At 35.9% G+C, this 19,686-nt stretch overlaps 1 long non-coding RNA gene across 1 annotated transcript in view; it reads right to left on the reverse strand.

Moving 5' to 3' along the window:
* Positions 1-4,820: 4,820 nt before the first annotated feature.
* Positions 4,821-19,686, reverse strand: part of LOC141557374 (uncharacterized) — a 31,326-nt gene continuing 16,460 nt past the window's right edge. The window contains exons 2-3 of the long non-coding RNA XR_012486774.1: positions 9,261-9,313; positions 4,821-4,923 (exon numbers count right to left, since the gene is read on the reverse strand). This is a non-coding gene — a long non-coding RNA (uncharacterized LOC141557374). The remainder of the gene's footprint in view (positions 4,924-9,260; positions 9,314-19,686) is intronic.

Raw genomic sequence — 19,686 nt, forward strand, 5'->3', positions numbered from 1 at the left:
ATTTGTGTGTTCATTTTCCTTGCTGATGTTGAATATATTTGTAGGAGAGTATACCCCAAGTTCATGGGAGAAAATGTTTTATTGCTTTTTTTTTTTTTTTACTATACCATTTCAGTTAAGGTTTTTAATTTGAATTGATTATTTCCTCTGGCTAACAACTGGAAGGTAAATATATTAGTGGGGATATCAGAGAGACAGATATAGATATGTTGACCCACAGTGTACTTGAACATGGATTAATTATAAACAGAACTGTAATGTTCTTCTCTAAAATGTAATGTTCTCTGGGAGCATGTTTCTTGGGGGACTTCTGGGAGCAGTCTTCTTTTCAGTTCAGTGTAATCATCCCAAATGCAGCCAAGGATTAAAGTTCAAATCTTTTATTTTCTCTTCCCAAATATTGTCTCCTTTCCTGGGCCCAGTTAGCTTTCTTAGAGGTCTATCTCTCTCCTTGGTTATGAGAGCTTTTGCTGCTAGTCCTTTGCCTCTCCCAGCTTCAGCCTCTCTTCCTCCGAATGTCTCCAGCCAGCAAAAAAGTGGAAGAAGGAATGAATGTCTCCACCTACAAGAGTGGGCTTGTCCTTTCTGACTTCTGAATGTCCCAGACTGAATCCTTGTTGAGGCTCTTATCTTATATATGCTCTCTTAAAGGTATGAATCTTGAAGAACTCTAATAGGTATTAAGTACATTAGTGAACTAGAGAACTGTTAAGTACCATGCTAAATTATATGATTATTGTTTCTATCAATTCCAGTGATGTAGCACCTTGTAAGAATCCTAACACAGAACCCAATTTATGAGAATGATTAGAGGTGAGGAGCCCAAAAGAGAAACTATACAATTTTTTCCTGTTTCTTTTTGTTTCACTTTGCTTTATAAGTCTTTCCCTATTTCCTTGAAATCATAACATCCATTATTTCTCATAGTACAATAATATTCTATCACACATTCATATGCTATGATTTATTTAGCCATTCCTCAATCAGTGGATATCTATTTTGTTTCTAGTTTTTTGCTACCAAAAAAACTCCATTCAAATTCTCCTCCCCATGCTTCATGGTGGCATGTAGGTGATAAGATTAAATTCAGGGACCCAAAATGATGAGATTAGGGTTCCTGGTGGTCAGGGAGTTAAAGGATGAGGTTAGTGACAGGTTTGGGGTTCAGGAAAGCAAATGAAGAGGTTTGGCTCCCCTAGGCCCCCTTAGGATGTGCACAAGATGGGGAGTTTGGGGGGGACCCCCCTTCTGGCGGCAAAGAGGTCCTCATAAGGAATTTACGAACCCAAAAAGCTAGACTGATAAAAAGTTTATTATTGGCATTGGGAAGTCAGCCTTTGCTATGCATGAATAGAAAGGCTGAAGTCCTTGGTGGCAAGGTCCTGACAGAGAAGTAAAGTTTCTTGTAGAGAAATTCCGACAGAGAGGTTTAAAGTCTTGTTAGAACAATAGGTGAGAAAGAGAATATCAACTTTTCCCCTCTTTCCCCCTACCCCCTCCCCTTGGCAGGTAGACCAATACATGTTAAATATGTTGAAATATATGTTAAATACAATATATGTATACATGTCCATACAGTTATTTTGCTGCACAAGAAAAATTGGACTTAGAAATAAAATAAAAATGAAATAAAAAATGCAAGCAGACAATAACAGAGAGTGAAAATGCTATGTAGTGGTTCACACTCATTTCCCAGAGTTCTTTCACTGGGTATAGCTGGTTCTATTCATTATTGAACAAATAGAACTGATTTGGTACATCTCATTATTGGAGGGGGCCACATCTATCAGAATTGATCCTCATATAGTATTGTTGTTGAAGAGTACAATGATCTCCTGGTCCTGCTCATTTTACTCTGCATTAGTTCATATAAGTTGAATGAATCTTTCTTTAATTTAATAGGGTTGGAATTCTCCAGCTCTGGACTCAGTTAGTCCCACTTAGATAACAGAATAAAGCTGTTTATCTTGTTTCCCTTGGGCAGGGTCCCACAGACACAGGGTTAAAAGAGAATCTCTCCTTCAAGGAGCTTTAGAGTTTCGGGGTCCCCTCTTCAGAGGTAATACTGAATTCTAGAAGGCTAGGGCAATGGGGTCAAAGTAATTTTAAATTGCAAAGCCTTCAAGTACCATATGGGCCTGAAGATGGAACTGTACTTCTACTGTCCAAAGCCTAAACAGTCCAGAACATTGTTCGCTGCAGGGAGATTTTTAATTTTGGTCATAGCAATTATTGAAGATTACCTATCAAGTCATAAAGAGATTGTGATCTATGTATAGTGAATACACCTACATTTATGAAATTGTAGATTCTTGAAAGGGATGAAAAAATCTTTACTCTTTTGGAGGAAGTTTCTGGAAGCACATAGGGTGTTCAATGATTCTCTAGGTTAGAGATTATTTAAGTAACATTCACTTGCCTAATCATTCTTTTTCTTTTCATTTGTCTTTGTATCCCTATCCCCAGGGCAGTCAGTGCTACTAGCATTTATTAAGCACCTAATATAGTCTAGAAACTGTGTTAAGAGCTGAAGATACAAAAGGTAAAAGACAGTTCCTATTCTTAAGGATCTCACAGTCTAATGGAGAAGATAATATGCAAACAAATATATAAACAAAATATATATGGGATAAATTAAAGGGTATTCTCAAAGAGAAGGCAATTTGATGAAGAAAAACCAGGAAAGACTGCTTACAGAAAGTGGGACTTTAGTTGAGACTCACAGGAAAGCTTTTAGAAATAAGAAGGAAGAGTATTCCAAGCCAGGAAAACAGTCCAGGGAGATAATCAATGAAAAAATTTCATTTGGGAGATGGACTGCCTTGCTGGAACTCTGTCTTCCCAGAAATCAGCCAGATTCAGGATCACTAAAAGTCTTTATTCTTGGTCTTTTGCGGTCAAGGTCAGGGGATTAGATCTAGCAATCTCCACATCATCTTCCTCTCTCAACCACCAGGAGAGAAAGCCTTAATTTCCTCTTCCTACACTCCCCACACAAGTCACTTCCCCATCTTTGTCTCACCAATCAAGTCAGTACAGAACAGCTGGGGAGGGTCAACCTTCAAACAAGTTAATAGAGAACTGTCCAATTGGCAATTAGTCTCATGTGCTCCATTATCCAAGTGCATTTGCTCAGTTCTAGCCCTTTACACTGCCTAGTTTGAGGAATAGCAAGAGTTTCAGTTTCACTGGATTGCAGAGTACCGAGTTGAGGTGGGGTGGATGTAAAGTGTAAGATTGGAAAGATACGAAGGAACAAGGTTATGAAAGGCCAAAAGTCAAACAGAACATTTTATATTTGATCCTGGAGACAACAGAGAGCCACTGGAACTTATGGGATGGAGGGGATAATATTGTTACTCTTGCATTTTAGGAAAATTATTTTGACAGTTGAGTAGAAGTTGGCTTGACATGGGGAAGGGACTTGAGGCAGGAAGACAATAAATGGACTATTGTAATGTAAGATGATGAGGGTTGGACAAGGTGGTAGCAGTGTCAGAGGAGAGAAGGGGGCATAATACAAGAGATATTACAAAGGTAAATCAACAGACTTTGGCAGCAGTTTGGATTTGGAGGGTGAGGAAGAGAAAGGAGTATAGAATAATAAGTAGAGTGTGAGCCTAGGACATATTGGTACCTCTGAGAGTAATAGAAAAGTTGAAAAAGGAGGAGTTTGTGGGGTGAAAGATAATTACAGTTTTGGGACATGTTGACTTTAAGATTATCTATGAAACATCTAGTTTAGGAACTTTAATAGACAGTTGGTGATTACCTAAAGGCAGAGATTAAGGTTTGGAGAGGGATAAGTATGGAAAAATGAATCTGAGAATCACCTTCAGAGAAATAACAAGTAAAATCATGGGAGTTGATGAGCTTACCAAATGAAAAAGAAGGGAGAAGAGTACCTAGAACAGAGCTTTGGAGGATACTTGAGTTAATTATTTTTTTATATAACGTGGAAGAAGAAAATCCAGTAATGGAGTAAGAGAAGGATCAATCAGACATAAAGAAGGAGAATCAAGAGAGATTAGTGTGATGAAAACAGAAAGCAAAGAGAATCAGGGAGAAGAGGGTGATTGACAGTGTCAAAAGCTTGCTTTTAAATATTATTTTTATTTTTCAATTTGTAAGCACATTAAAAATTAATATGACTCTCTTACCATTTGTCAAATTTTCTAAAAATCTGAAAAAATAAAGTTCTCAATACATAATTACATAGTTCAGCAAAAACAAATTCCCACACAAACTAATTTTGGAAATTTATGTCCTACATTTTTAGCTTATCACTTCTCTGAGGAGGTGAGTAGCATGTTATATTTTTATTCTTTTAGACTCATAGTTTATCATAGCAAGTTCTAAGGTCTTTCAGAGTTGTTTTTCTCTATAATATTGTAGAAATTATTCCAGTTCTATTCCCTTCTTTCTGCATTCAATTCATAGAAATCTCTTCTATATTTGAGCAGTCTCAGAACTGCTTTCACACAAAGATGGGGAAGGAGATGAGAGTCTCAAATAAAAAAAGGATGAACATAAGCCAAATTATAAACCATTATTGGAAATTTCCTTATCTTAAATTGAACTACATCAAATCCCAGGTGAAGGCACTGAAAGGAAAATTGGAAATTGATAATTCTGCCACTCCCATACCCAATTTGTATATCTATGCAAAAGGAGAGAAATAGAAGAAGTCTAAGTCCATCTGGCAGCTTAACCTGGAGATTAAGATTCAGTTGTTGCACCCTAAGTATCTTTTAAGCTAAGCCAAGTAAAATATTAGTTGTTCTTATATATATGCAATTGTATTTTGCCTTCTTTTGCTTTACCTTTTTGCCAATGCAAAGCAGGTGCTTCTGTGTCTAGGGGCACTTCCTCTCCACCATGTTAACTTAAGGCATCTTTTTACACATTCCAAAAACCTTTACTCTGAAACAAAACAAAAATGTCCTTCAAAAATTCCTTTCCCTTAGCTAACAGATAAGCATCTCCTTACACATTTGACCAAGATTTTTGCAACTAAAAGTTTTTGGGCTCCTAGTAAACTTACATGCTGGGGAAAACTCAAAATAGCATTATTTGTGCCAAGTGCAAATTATTTTTATGTTTGTCATACTGCTATGGAAACTTTATGGACAAAGAAGACTTGTGATCTCTGATATCCTGGTCTCCCTTTCTGCCTGATTCGGGTCAAAATGCCAGCTACCAGTTGTTTATTAGTCTTTAGGTCATTATTATGGCAACAGGGGCTAAACTATGAAGTTGGTATTAATGATTTCACTACCATGATCAACTGGAATTGCTGATGGCCTGGGAGAAAAACGGTCCAGAGCCGGATGCTTCTCACTGGTGCTTGCCTTGCCTGGGGTAGGACATTCTCCAGATTTTCAGAAGTTTGGAACTTAAGCTGCCAACTCCAGGGTCCCACCTAGAACTGACACCTTCTTGACTACTCTGATCAGAGAGCCCTTGATACTCCAGGGCTGGGAAGGTACTGACTCTCTTAATTCCAGAATCCTTCCCAGCTAGAGCATACAATCAGCAGTCTTTGTTAGGATGCCAGTTCTTTGTGGGTACAGAATTTTTCCCCCTTAAGATGTAGCCTGAACAGAGGTTCCTTGTCTTTGAAAAACAAAACAAAACAAAACATTTTGTCCTTTTTGCATTGTTGACTTTTAGAGATACCACAGTGTCCCTTTTTTCTAAGTTTGATGACAAGAATGGGAAATGACTGCCCCCAATAACAGTAACAATTTATCCAACAGCGTACTGGAAGCAGTGATGGTCTTGTCATCAAAAAACCTGGGTTGGAGTCTTGGCTCCAACAGTAATTGCTATGCGATACTGAGCATTTTACCTCACTGAGGCTCAGTTACCTCTTCTATATAATGGGGGCAATATTACTTTACTATCTCACATTATTGTGAGGAAGGTATTTTGTAAATTGTAAGCACTTTAGAAAGAAATTGCTTTTATATGTCATTTACTCTTACAAAAGACTTTCACACATACTTTCTTGTTTGATCCTCACAACATCCATACACAGAAAATAGTGCCAATATTTCTTCCATTTTACAGATGACAGAACTAAGCCTAGAGGGTTCACTAATTTACCCAAGATGTCACAGCTAGTATAGGAGCTCAGTAAGACTAGAATCTGTCTCTCAAGTCAGAACAGAGTTGAGTGATCAGGGAAGTATAACAGAAGATCACCAATAAGGAAACACCAGGTAGATAGATCTAATTAGATAGTACCATTTTCTGTTCATTCATTTGGCAAGGATGTATGAACTGCCAATTAAAAGTAACTAAGCAAATCATGTGATCTGATAGAGAGAAAAATCAGGAAGTCTGCTTAAATAAATAAAAACTCCTTCAGATGTTAATTGAGACTGAGCTCTCTCAGTGTGTGTTACTATTCAAAACAGACAGTTTGTCATAGCTACCAGGATTAGCCAATTTATGAACCAAAAGAAGACAAAATAATGAGGAGATTCTGTCTTTAAATGTCTCAGTGACTCGTGGAGAGACATCATGTTTGCATATGGCAGTACTGAATAACTTCTATACATGCCCAAAGTGCAGATCTGTCTCCATCTTGGAGAAGAAGGTGAAGGGTTAAAAGTCAAGAAGCATTTTTAATCACCTAATACCTACCAGGCTTTGTGCTAAAATCTGAGAATGCAAATAAAGGCAAAAAAAAAAAAAAAAATCCCTGACCTCAAGGAGCTCATGGTCTAATGTCAGAGATAACAGGCAAAAAACTGCACAGACATGATTTATAAAGGGTAAAAGGGAGCTACTCTCGAAGGGAAACCACTAGCATTCAAGTGAGCTAGGAAAGTCCTCTTTCTGAGGCAAAAGCACTTGAATAAGTCAAGCTTAAGCAACATGACAATCCAGGGCTCATTTTTCCTCTCTCATAAGCTAAACTCAGTCATAGGCCTGCTCTGAGGTCAAAGGGACTCAGAGAAGTATCCTAGAAGACAGGTTATGGAAGAATAAATTTTTCTGGAAAGAATAGAAGCATTGGGTTTTTTTTATTGTATTCTCTTTTTAATTTAGAATGTTCTTGAAGGCAGGAACATCTGCTTTCTTTTATTTGCATCCCCAGGGCTTAACATAGAGTTAAGAATTTAGTAATGCTTATAATTACAAAATATTTATAATGATTTTTGTTTTGTTTTGTTTCTGTTCAGCTCTGGTCTTTTCATGAAAAATAAATTTTAAAAACCCATATTTCATTGAATATCCATCTTTTCCCTGAAAGATATTGCTTAATTTTGCTGGATAGTTGACTGTTGGCTGCAGTCCAAGTTACTTTCCCCTCCAGAATATAATTTTCTGGGACCTGATCGAATTGAAAGCTTTTAGATCCTAGATAATTCTGACTGTGGCTCCTCAAGATTTTAATTGTTTCTTTCTGGCTGCTTGCAGTCTTTTGTCATTGTTCTGATAATCCTGAAATTTAGCTACAATATTCCTTGGAGTTTTCATTTTGGGTTCTTTTTCAAGAGACAATCAGCGAATTCTTTACATGATTATTTTATCCTCTGGTTCTAGTGAAGATGATGGAGGTGGTAGCCCCTTTAAGATTCTTTTCTGATTTCCCAACCCCCATGGCTGACCTTGATTCACAAATCCTGGTCAAAAAGCACCCTTTTGAATATCCGGGCCCAGTCCCCACTGGATCTGAGCTGGCTTGGGCTTTTCAGCCCCCACTATCTGCTCAGGTTTCCCAACCTCCAACAAACAGTTTCTTCCTTATCTGAAAAGCCCGCCAAGAACTTGGCACTGCCCATAGGCACCTTCAAGCAAATAAAAGAGCCAAGCTGGAATCATCTCTGGGCAGAGGGTTGAAACATGCAAGCACCATGATTTGCATCACAGACTCTCTGTCCGCCACTTTGGGTGTATTTCTTCCTAATACCTTTTACTAACCAGACTTTAACCTTACTTCCAAAACCTACAATAAACCTTTTTATATCAATCTAGGTTTTTGGGCTTGTAAATTCATTTACAGAGGACTCTGTGCTGCCACTAAACCTCATTTAACTCTGTATCCTTGCGCCGAATCCAAAGGGGTTGCAGGGGAGCTCCATTTGACTCCCTGTACCCCAAACCTGGCACTAGACCTCAATTAATCCTAATTTTATTTAGGTATTCTTTATCTAGATCTCATCAAAGGGAGAGGGAAACTGTTCCCTTTACTGAAGCTATGTTCCCTTTAAGATTATCACTAAACTGTCTTTCCTTTAAAATTAAATTGTGTCTCCTTTTTGATCAGGATCTCTCAGGCTCTAAGGAGTCTAGAGAGAGGGCCCATCTTCTCTGGATGAGAGAAGCAACACTATTCAAGGGCAAATCAACTCCCATTAATCTTTTTGAAATTCTAAATTCTCATTCAATTGAGAAATCCTGGTCTGATCAACTCAGGCTGTCCCAGCCCCTTAAATTCACTCCTTACAGAAGCAATTTGCTAGGACCCTGCCCACTGAGAAGGCATTTTCTCAGCACAAGATTCCATTTCCCTTATAGGATTCTGCCACTATAAAAGTCAGTCTCTTAGCAAACTGATTTCTATCCAACAATAAACTTTCATTTTGCAATTAATAATTCAGGAATAAGTGAATCTGTGGCTGATCAAAAAGGGGATTTTAACAATTGTCTTATTGCTACTAACCTCATCACCACTAGGAAATGAAGGGAAACAAACCTCACCACTAGGAGGCAGTTTTCCTTGATTTCTTTAAAAATGTTTTTGAGGCTCTTTTTTTTTTCATTGTGGCTTTCAGATAATACAATAATTCTTAGATTGTCTCTCTAAGATTTATTTTCCAGGTCAATTATTTCTCAAAAAAAGGTATTTTCCATTTTCTTCTATTTTTCTTTCTTTCTTTTTCTTTTTTCTTTCTTTTTTGTTTGTTTGTTTGACTGATCCTTAATGTCTCATTGAGTCATTCACTTCCATTTGTCCAATTCTAATTTTTTTCTGAATTATTTTCTTCAGTTAGCCTTTTTACCTCCTTTTGCATTTGGCCAATTGTACTTTTTTTTTTTTTTTTTTTGGTCTTGTTTTTTGCTGAGGCAATATGGTTAAGTGACTTACCCAGAGTCACACAGCCAGAAAATGTTAAGCATCTGAGGCCACATTTGAACTCAGGTCCTCCTGACATCAGGGCTAGTCCTCTATTCACTGCACCACCTAGCTGTCTCAATAGCTTTTTATTTTCAAAATACTTGCAAAGATTGTTTTCAATACTCACCTTTGCAAAATCTTGTATTTCAAATTTTTCTTCTTTCCTTTTTTCCACTTTCCCTAGACAGCAAACAATCCAATATAGGTTAAATATGTACAATTCTTCTAAATATTTTTCCACATTCATCATGCTGAACAAGAAAATCAGATCAAAAAGGAAAAAAATGAGAAAATAAAAGCAAGCAAACAATAGCAAAAAAAGTGAAAATACTATATCGTGATCCATATTCAGTCTCCATAATCTTTTTCTGGATGCAGTTGGCTCTTTCCATCACAAATCTATTGAAATTGGCCTGAATACCTCATTATTGAAAAGAGCAAAATCCTTCAGAGTTGATCATCACATAATCTTATTGTTGCTGTGTACAATGTTAATGTTCTCTTGGTTCTTCAGATAGCATCAGTTCATGTAAATCTATCTGTTCAGGCTTTTCTGAAATCATCCTATTATATTTCATTCATCCTATTATATTTCTATTATATTTATATTTCTGAAATCATCCTATTATATTTCATTCATCCTATTATATTTCATTACCTGTTTGCCTCCATGTCTTCTGTTCTTGCATTGCAGATCTTACAGACAGTCTGCTAATCCACTGGCTTTCTGAACCAGTTGATGCCACTGCTATATTTATAAAATATATATATAAAATACTGCTGTATTTTGATTAAGAGTCTCCTACTAGATTCTCTGTGCTGGGGAGTCTCAGCCCTGGGCCTCCCTGCACCAGGTGTATGCTTAGCCTTGTTTCCTTTTGCTTAATAAGACAGACCTTTCCTGAAGTCCTTCCAAGATATCTTATCCTGAAAAATTATTACACTCCAAATATTTGTGGGTTCTCTCCCTCCAAAAGCCAAAGAGGCTTGATCTAGAGTTGATTCTGAGGGAAGCTAGGAAGAACTCAGGCAAAGCCCTGTCTACTCTTCCATCTTGGCTTTACCCCCAATAATTCTTATAATAATAAAGCATAATAGTGCTTTATCATTCATTCATTCAAAGATAAAATTGATAAAAAAAGATGAGGAGGGATAGAATGATTCTAAATGGTATAAAGAGGTAATGAAGGGAAGAAATGATACACAAGGGGAATGACTATAATAATATAGAGTGGGAACAGTACTGTTTCAGAAGAAAATATGATTGATAACAATGACCTTGTGGATTCTTGGGGGCTACTCAATGCTAGTTCATCTACTAATGGTCAAAAGAAGAGATGAGAAGAGATAGTCAGTCCCTACTGAAGACCTGGAAGGCTTTTCATGGACAGGGATTGCTTTTGTTTTATTATAACCCCAATGAAGAACTCAGCACCTTCATGTCAGGTGCTTTAAAATACTTGTCAATGAATTTCTTGTCAAGATAGTGAGACTGGCAAAACAAAGGAGTATTATAGATTTTTAGCCTGTTGTTAGTCTTTCATTCTTGAAGAGGAACATTATGAGCATGGTGTCTTGACTTGCATGTAAATTGGATTGGAGTGAGGCAAAGCTGTGCAAAGTCATCAGCCTCACTCTTTCCTGTAGTCATCAGAGTCTATTGGCAAGGAAAAAAGGCAAGACAATTAGTGATGGTCCAGGATGGTCTTTCTAAATTAAGGTTTTTCCCAGTTCTCAGTTTGACTAAGGGCTGATAGGGACAGATAAGAAGTGAGACAAAAGGTAGCCCAATTTGCCATACCAAAGTATTAATCCTGGAGGAAGAGACCCTCAGAATTTTTTACCAGAACAGAAAATTTACTCCCATTCTAAGCCATCAAAACCTAAACAGATCATTGGGCTAATGGGCTATTATCAGTGAGCCAAAGAAAGCCAAAATAATGTGGGTATAAAGGCTTAGTAGAAGAAATGATCTATCAGATCCATGGAGAAGAGAAAATTTCATGACTAAACAAGAGATATATAGGTTCACAGGATGTAAATAGAAAATTTTATTATATAAAATAAATACTTTTGCATATACAAACCCAAATGCCTTAAAGTGAGAAAAAACGCAGGAAACTGCGGGGCAAGGGGGAGCTTTATAACAAATTTTTAGGATAAAAATCTCATTTTTAAAACATTTAGGGAATGAATTCAAATTTAGAAGCCTAGCATTAAACAATGTTCCTTGTACTATCCTTGGGGACAAACTGGAGATGGGTGGGTTAGAAAATAGTGACTTCCTTTCTGTTCCTTTTGCTGCTCTTTAGATTCAGACTTCCTGGTTACCACATGAATCAGAGGGAACAAAAAGCTGCTGCTACCTAACTTAGAAAGCATGCAGATGATGATGGAGAGGGGATATTGCTATTTCTGTTGTCAGAGATTCATGCAACCAACCAAGACTACAGGAGATCCAGGACGTGGAGATGATTCAGATACGACTCTCAAGTCCTGAGATTGACTAGCCACTGTGATTCTTTTGGGCTGGTGAGTTGAAGGGGGAAGATTGCTTCTTTCAATGTCCAATCCCTGGTTTTACAATTATAACTCTCCATGTAGCCCAAGATGGCATTAGATTTTTGACTGCTATATTTGTTGGGAGATATGTTGATTTGCATTGAGCTTGTAGTCCACTAAAACCCCAGCATCTTTTTCAGACAAATTGTCTAATAATGTCTCTCTTACATCAACTGATGCTGAGTGAAATGAGCAGAACTAGGAGATCATTATACACTTTAACAATGATACTGTACGAGGATGTATTCTGATGGAAGTGGATATCTTCAACATAGAGAAGAGCTAATCCAATTCCAATTGATCAATGATGGACAGAATCAGCTATACCCAGAGAAGGAACACTGGGAAATGAGTGTAAACTGTTAGCATTTTTTGTTTTTCTCCCCAGGTTATTTTTACTTTCTGAATCAACAACAATAAAATTCTGTTCTGCACATATATGTACCTAGGATATACTATAACACATATAATATGTATGGGAATGCCTGCCATCCAGGGGAGGGGGTTGAGGGAAGGAGGGGAAAATTCAGAACAGAAGGGGGTACAAAGGATAATGTTGTAAAAAATTACCTATGCATATGTACTGTCAAAAATGTTATAATTATAAAATTAATTTTAAAAAGGGAAAAAAATAATGTCTCTCTTGTCTTATTTATATGAAGTTTCTAGAACATCTTAAGACTACATTTATCTTTATTAAATTCTCTCTTCTTAGATTCATCTCAATTTTCTAGCCTCTCAAATTCTTCTTGGACTCTGACTCTGTTATTCATCTGTGTTAATTTATCATCTAACTTGGTATCATCTTTTAATACAGTAAGGAAGCCATCTATTCCTTTATCCAAATTACTGGCAGAAGCATTAGATGGCACAGGACCAAGTACAGATCCTGGAATATTATTCCTGCATAACTCCTTCCAAGAGACCTTAACATTTAACCATTAACCCCCCAAATATGTAACAAATATGCATGGTGAAGCAAAGCAAATCCCCACAATGGCTATGTTCAAAAATGTATATTATTGTTTTACATATTTAGTTCTTCATCTCTTGGTCAGGAGGTAGATATCATTTTTCACCATTGATCCACTAGAATCAGTAGGCTGAACAATTGGGTTGAACAGAGTTATTATTCTGAATCTATCTCATTGTACTATTGTCCAGCTCACATTTTTCCCCTCTTTTCCACAAAATAGCATAAATTAATTTATCAAATGTATGCTAAATTCCTGGAAAACTATATTTATGTTATTTCCTTAGTCTATCAGTTTAGTATTCCTATTAAAAAAAAAAGAATTAAGGTTAGAATGTTGTTAAAGTTAGAACTTACTACTTTAACTTTTAAAGTTAGACTACTACTTTCTTTCAAGATGATCATTAATAATCTCTTCAATGCTATGTTATAAAATTTTCCCTAAAATCCAAAATCATTATCACTAGCCTGTAGTTTTCAGGTATCTGTTCTAATTTTTTAAATTAGTCAGTTGTTTTCATATCTATGGTATCTCTTCCATTACCTATTAAAAATTGGTTTCCTCTCCATTTTATCCCACCATGGGAGAAATAAAAGAAGGAAAAAAACCATTATAAATTATAAATACACGTAAGCAAGTAAAAATATTCTTATATTAGCAACATAAAACAAAGAAACAAATATGTCTCATTCTTCATGAGACCATCAACTCTCCATCAGGGGATAGGTAGCATGCTTCCTTGGTCCTCTAGAATTATGGGTGGTTATTGCGTTGGTGAGAGTTTTTTAAGGATATTTGGTTTGGTTTGGTTTGCTGGGGTTTTTTTTGTTTTTGGTTTTTTACAGTGTTAATCTTGTATATAATATTCTGCTTGTTTTATTCTGCATCAGCTCACACAAATCTTCCTGAATTGCATTCAGGAAAATTCTTGATTAAATTCCTTATTGAAGGGCAGCTAGATGGCAGCTAGTAAATGTGACCCTAGACAAGTCATTTAACTCTAATTCCTCACCAAAAAACCCATAAACAAAAACAACCTCCTCAAAAATAGTAAAATTTCTTATTGACCTTCACATAGTAATTTCAGCAAAGCAAACTTATTTCCTAAAACAAAGACTGCTTAGTTTTAGTTTTTGTTTTTGCTATAAAGATCTAAGCTTTACTCAAGCCTTCTCTCTGGAGATGGCCATCTTCTGACTTAGGCTCTGCCACCCTTATTCTGAAGATGAAGGTCTTAACTTAGTCATACAGACCAAAATAAGTATTCTCAACTCTCATCATAGAAGGCATAGAATGTAATAATTAAAAGGAATGTTATAACACTAATTGGTAGAATATAAAATCTTAAAGACCAAAGGAACCTAAAAGCATCCAAGGAGATCAAAGAAAAAAACAACAGCATGTATATATACAAAAATATTTATAGCAGCTCTTTTTGTGGTGGCAAAGAATTGGAAATTGGGGAAATGTCTAGAAATTGTTAAATGGATGAATCAATTGTGGCATATGATTGTGATGGAATACTATTGTGCAAGAAGTAGCAAACAGGATAGTTTCAGAAAAACTTGGGAAGACTTATCTGAAATAATACAAAATAAAGTGAGCAGAAGCAGGTGAACACTGTAGACAATAACAGCAAATATTATATGATTACAATGAGTGACAGCTATTCTGATCAAAATAATGATGCAAGACAACTTCAAAGGACCCATGATGAAAAATGCTAATTACCTCTGGAGACTGAGCATTCTTTTTTCACTTTATTTTTCTTGTCTTTGATTTTTTGCTTGTTTCTGTAACACAGCTAATATGGAAATATGTTTTGCAGGACTTTATATGTATAAATGATATGATAAGCATATAATTGCTTACATTCTAAATGGATAGGAGAGAGAATTTAGAACTCAATTTAATTTAAAGTTAAAATAAAAATAATAGAATGTCAAAAGTGGAAGAAATCTTATAGCAAAAACTAGAATGAATTTTAGACGTTACCTCGAAGATACTTTCAAGATAATCTATTACTCTATCTCCTCTCTCCTTCATTTTACAGGTGAGGAAACTGAAGTCTAGAAAAGTGAAGAAGTTGTTCAAATTTAGCCAGCTTCTCTGTGTCAGAGACAAGATTCAACCTCAGCTGTCCTGAGTTCCAGTTTCATATACTTCTACACTGATTCCCTGATGTTCTCTTACTTTCTTCCCTTCATGCTTTATCATCATCACCAATACCTATTGGGTAAATAATAATTTCTGCTGAGTTTTATACAACACATAAATTGCAAAACATAAGCAGACTAAATGGCTTCCAGAATCCCCTCTAAGTGAGTTTCCAGGATTCTGAAAGAATGCTGTATTCCAGCAAAAGAGTTCCATCTAATCAAAAGAGTACCTGATTTGGAGCTGGAGTACCTAAGTTCAAATCTCATCTCTTCTATTACCCTTGTTAAAAGAGTTTTAAACTCTCTTCTATTACCCTTGTTAAAAGAGTTGGCCAAGGTACCTCAACATTTCTGGGCCTCAGTTTTCTCATCTGTAAAATTAAAGAATTAGACTACATGGCCTCTAAGGTTCCTTTCAGTTCTAATCCTGTCAACTAAGGACAACACCTCAAAATTGTATCAGAAAGCAGTCAGCTGTGGGAGAGTAGGATGGCATGACATATATAAGATTGAAGAAATGATCTTTGGTTCTTTGAACCTGACAATTGGAGGCATAAAAGATTCCCTTATCTTTTTGGATTATGGAAAGAAACTATTCCATTCATGGAATCAATCCATAAGCTATATGTATATCTATCTATAATACTGTGCTGAATGCTAAATACACTCAAAATATCAAAGACTAAGGGAACTTTGTTGTTGTTGAGTTGTGTCTGATTCTGTGATGTCATTTGGGGTACTGAGTTGTTTGCATTCACATACAGAACTGAGAAATAGCAAAGAGTTTTGTAATAGATCAGGAAAGACAAAGGAAGAAAGCCTCTGTCCTAATTGCCAGGGAGAGTTTTCTAAATTAAAAGCAACATTTCCATCGACAAACATTTGAATATGAACACCAGTAGTAGCTCTAGGCAAGAAAATTTAAATTAGTTTCTTCTGTGGACTTTCAGCCTCTTAAAACAAGTCATGAAATATTTTAGTTATGGTTTGTGGGGCAAATAGGGGAATGATAGTAAATGTTTAGCAATTATCTCCTTGAAGGGAAAAAAGTATACAAAACACATTTTTGAGTTTAACCTGTATTTTTAACATATTGTTAATCATTTTCTAAAGTCTAGACAATCAACAAAATAAATTGGGCCCGGATATATAGTGTCCTCTGATTTCCAATGTGTAAATGCTTCAGCATAAACACAAAAAATTTAATTTTTTGGCTCTGAAATGAATATAAGCTGGCTTCAGCATACTGTTAATACCTCTCGAAACAAGTCAGTAGGCTCTTGGATCGGTTTCCCTTACATATCACAGGGAAGAGAAATGAGGAACAGAAGATCTCAGGCAGTACTACACATATTACTCCAATCTCTCCACCATATGAAGGTACATTTCAGTGAGATTGTGAAATTTTTAAAAAAAACATGTATTTTTATAATGCATTTCAATATAATTGAAATGTATTTTACTTTATGCATTTAAAAACATGATTCTGAGAAGAGGTCTATAGTTTTCATTAGATTGCCAAAGGAATCCAGTCCACACAAAAGGTTAAGAATTCTTCCTTCTGTCTCCATAATACTTAACCCCCTCATTTTTATTCCTCAATCCATGGTAGGAATTCCTGACATAAAGCAATTTACATCTAAGGTCAACAACCTTAAAAACTGGCAATCACAAGTTGTGAGTAAAAGCCCTACTGATTTCCATGATCAAATAGTTATCAAGACATTAAATTTTAGATGAATGACAACTGGATTTACAACATACGTAAAGTTGGAAGGAACCTTACAGATAACCTAGCCAAATCTCCACCATTTTAGAGAAAATATCTGGATCTGGAGGCAGAGGATCTAAATCTGAATTTTGACTTTGCTATAAATGTTACCTATGTGACATTTGGCAACTAATTATATTTCTCTGACCACTAGATTTTTCATTTGTGTCAAGTAAAGAGATGGGACTTAATTTTTTCAGCTCTAAATCTTTTAATTCCATTACTTCCTCACTTAAAGACTCAATATTCCTATCAATGCAAAGGACAACTATTCCCATCCATAAAATGTGTGTGTGTGTGTGTGTGTGTGTGTGTATCTGTGTGAGGAACTAAGTGATTTCAAATATCTGTTCCTTGATTTTAATACCTATCCCTAATATCTTATGTTCCAAAGTCTCTTTTAGCTTTAATATTATATAATAACAACTAGCATTTATATAATTTATATAATATTAGTTTGCAATATCACATTTCCATGAAGAATATTTTATTTTATCCTAAATATACATGAAACATAGAAATGTGTTTTTACCTCTCATATTGGAACTCAAGATATTGTTCTTTTCAATGAGAATATAGGATTGGACCAGCTCACAAGTCTTCTTTTTTACCTCAACAATGGAGATTGATCTTTTCTGGACAATAAAGATAACATCTTTTTCTTTCTCTTTTACTAAATTAATCTATCAACTAATCAATATTTCTCTAGGCTAAGTTCTGGAAATGCAAAGAAGCAAAACAACCATTCCTTCTGGCCAAGGATTTCACAATCTAATACTAAAAGAAATTCAAATGTTATTTTTGCTTTCTGTTACAGCTAACAATGGTCTGGTCCCCTTCTAGAATTTAAAGGTCTCTCCAATTTCAAATAGTTTCTATTAGCATTCATATTACTACTGAATTCCATTCACTTTGCTTAAATTACCCCAAAGTTATTAGTTCTAGTAAAGAAGGACCTTAATAGACCACCCTTAATGTCTTTATTCTTGTCTAGTAGAAGTCTCATCTCCTTTAACTGACTAGAAAAAAACAGTTTTATTTATTTCAGTAAAAGCTAGGCAATCTAGCTGTGGTGATTAAAGATAACAACAGCTCATTTAGAAAATGTGTCAGAAAAATGAGAGTGGGGAGATTCAGCATGCTAGTTTGGCAAGCTTCTAAAGGTAATGGCAAGAGGGGAGAGTGGGGGCAGTGTACATCCAGAGAACAGTATTTGTTTGGTTCCTACCCAGTAGTCAAGAAGTGCAATATTTGCAGATGTGCAAGATGGTATGTGGGTCAGAACTGCCCATTGAAGGAATGCATTATGTCAGCACAGTTTCAGCTGGGAAGTGTTGTCCTGTATGTTCTAAAACATCCCCCAAATAAGTGACTTGGTACTATTATCAAATTAAATGCATGTTCTCCTTGACTGAATATGTCTGTTTCTTTTCATTTGGCAAAGCTTCCACCTTTGCCCATATTAATCAGTACCATCTTGGCAATATAATTAACTGAACAGAATACAGAGTTCACCAGGCTTTCTTTAACCTATCTAGCTATAATCTCTGTCTTTATCTCTGTCTCTCTCTCTCTCATATTCTTCTTTCAGAGCACACACATACTTCTCCTCATTCTATACCTCTCACCCTTCCCCAGCCCTTCATACTGATGTATTACCTATTCTCCCTCCCTCCCCCACTCCTTATTGTACAAGCCTGTGCTTTTATTTATGCTAATTCCTGTTCCTGGAATACTCTCCCTGCTTCGCTATGCCTATTGAATTACTACCTAGCCTATACCACATGGGGGGGGGGGGGGAAGAGCAACTCTAATGCCCTTAATAAACAGAGTTGTTATATTCAGACTATTTCTCTATGTCTGATGCCCCATTAGATTGAAGTTTCATGAAGGCAAATATGCTGGCTATAGTGTTATGCCTTAGGGATAAAAAAAAAAAAAAAAAAGGAATAAGATATGGTCTCTCCCTTCAAGGAATTTAGCCTACTTGGGAACCCAGGACATATAGTAAAAGGCTATTAATTATCATACTTATACTAATGCATCTAATAACATATCTCATAGAAATAAGCCTGGGTCTTCAAAAACCATGCCCAAAGCTCTGGAGCTTTGGGGGGAATCTATAGCAGTGGTGGCTACTTTGCCGTGGTTGCAAGCCCGTAGATCAGCAGAGAAATTATAAAGCATCCAATGCAAACATAAAAGTAAATAGTGAACCCTGAAATGCCAGAGTCTCACAGGACCTGGCTATGCCCACACAGCACTGGGAGTGAATCAGCACTGACCCAGCACAGCCAGGCCGCTTATAGAGGAAGCCACTGCTTATAGAGGAAGCTTGGAAAACCTCCCCTGCCCTAAAAACAGACCTTAACTTTACTTTTTTACTCATTTAAAAAAAAAAAAAAAAAAAAAGAGAGAGAACTCTGATGATTTTCAGCTTTTATGGTGAAAGAAAAGAACAGATTTCAATCCTGAGGAGACTAAAGGCAGATCATCTCCAGATGGAGTCCCAAAAATGTGATATAATCTGATCTCTATCACACAAGGCTCTCCTAGGAGAAATTAAAAAGGATCTTAAAAGAGAGCTGGAAGAAAAATTGGGGAAAGGAAATGAAAATGTTGCAAGAGGGTTTGGAAAAGATATATAACTCATTAAAAGAAAGATTTGATAAAATGGAAAAAGAAAACAGCTCCCAGAAAAACAGAATTTGTGAAACAGAAAAAGAAAATGATTCCTTAAAAAACAGAATTTGTGAAATGGAAAAAGAAAACAGCTCCCAGAAAAACAGAATTTGTGAAATAGAAAATAATAGAAATAGAACATTTAAAAACTCAATTGGAAATATACAAAAAGAAATAAAAAGTAAATGAAGAAAATAATTCACTAAAATTCAGAACTGAACAAATGGAAACGAATGACTCAATGAGACAACAAGAAGTAGTCAAACAAAACCAAAAAAATGAAAAAATTGAAAAAAACTGTAAAATGCATAATTGGAAAAACAACCAACCTAGAAAACAGATCTAGGAGAGACAATCTAAGGATTATTGGACTCCCTGAAATCCATGCTGAAAAAAAGAGCATTT

The sequence above is a fragment of the Sminthopsis crassicaudata genome, chromosome 2 (assembly GCF_048593235.1).
Source record: "Sminthopsis crassicaudata isolate SCR6 chromosome 2, ASM4859323v1, whole genome shotgun sequence".
Lineage (NCBI taxonomy): Eukaryota > Metazoa > Chordata > Mammalia > Dasyuromorphia > Dasyuridae > Sminthopsis > Sminthopsis crassicaudata.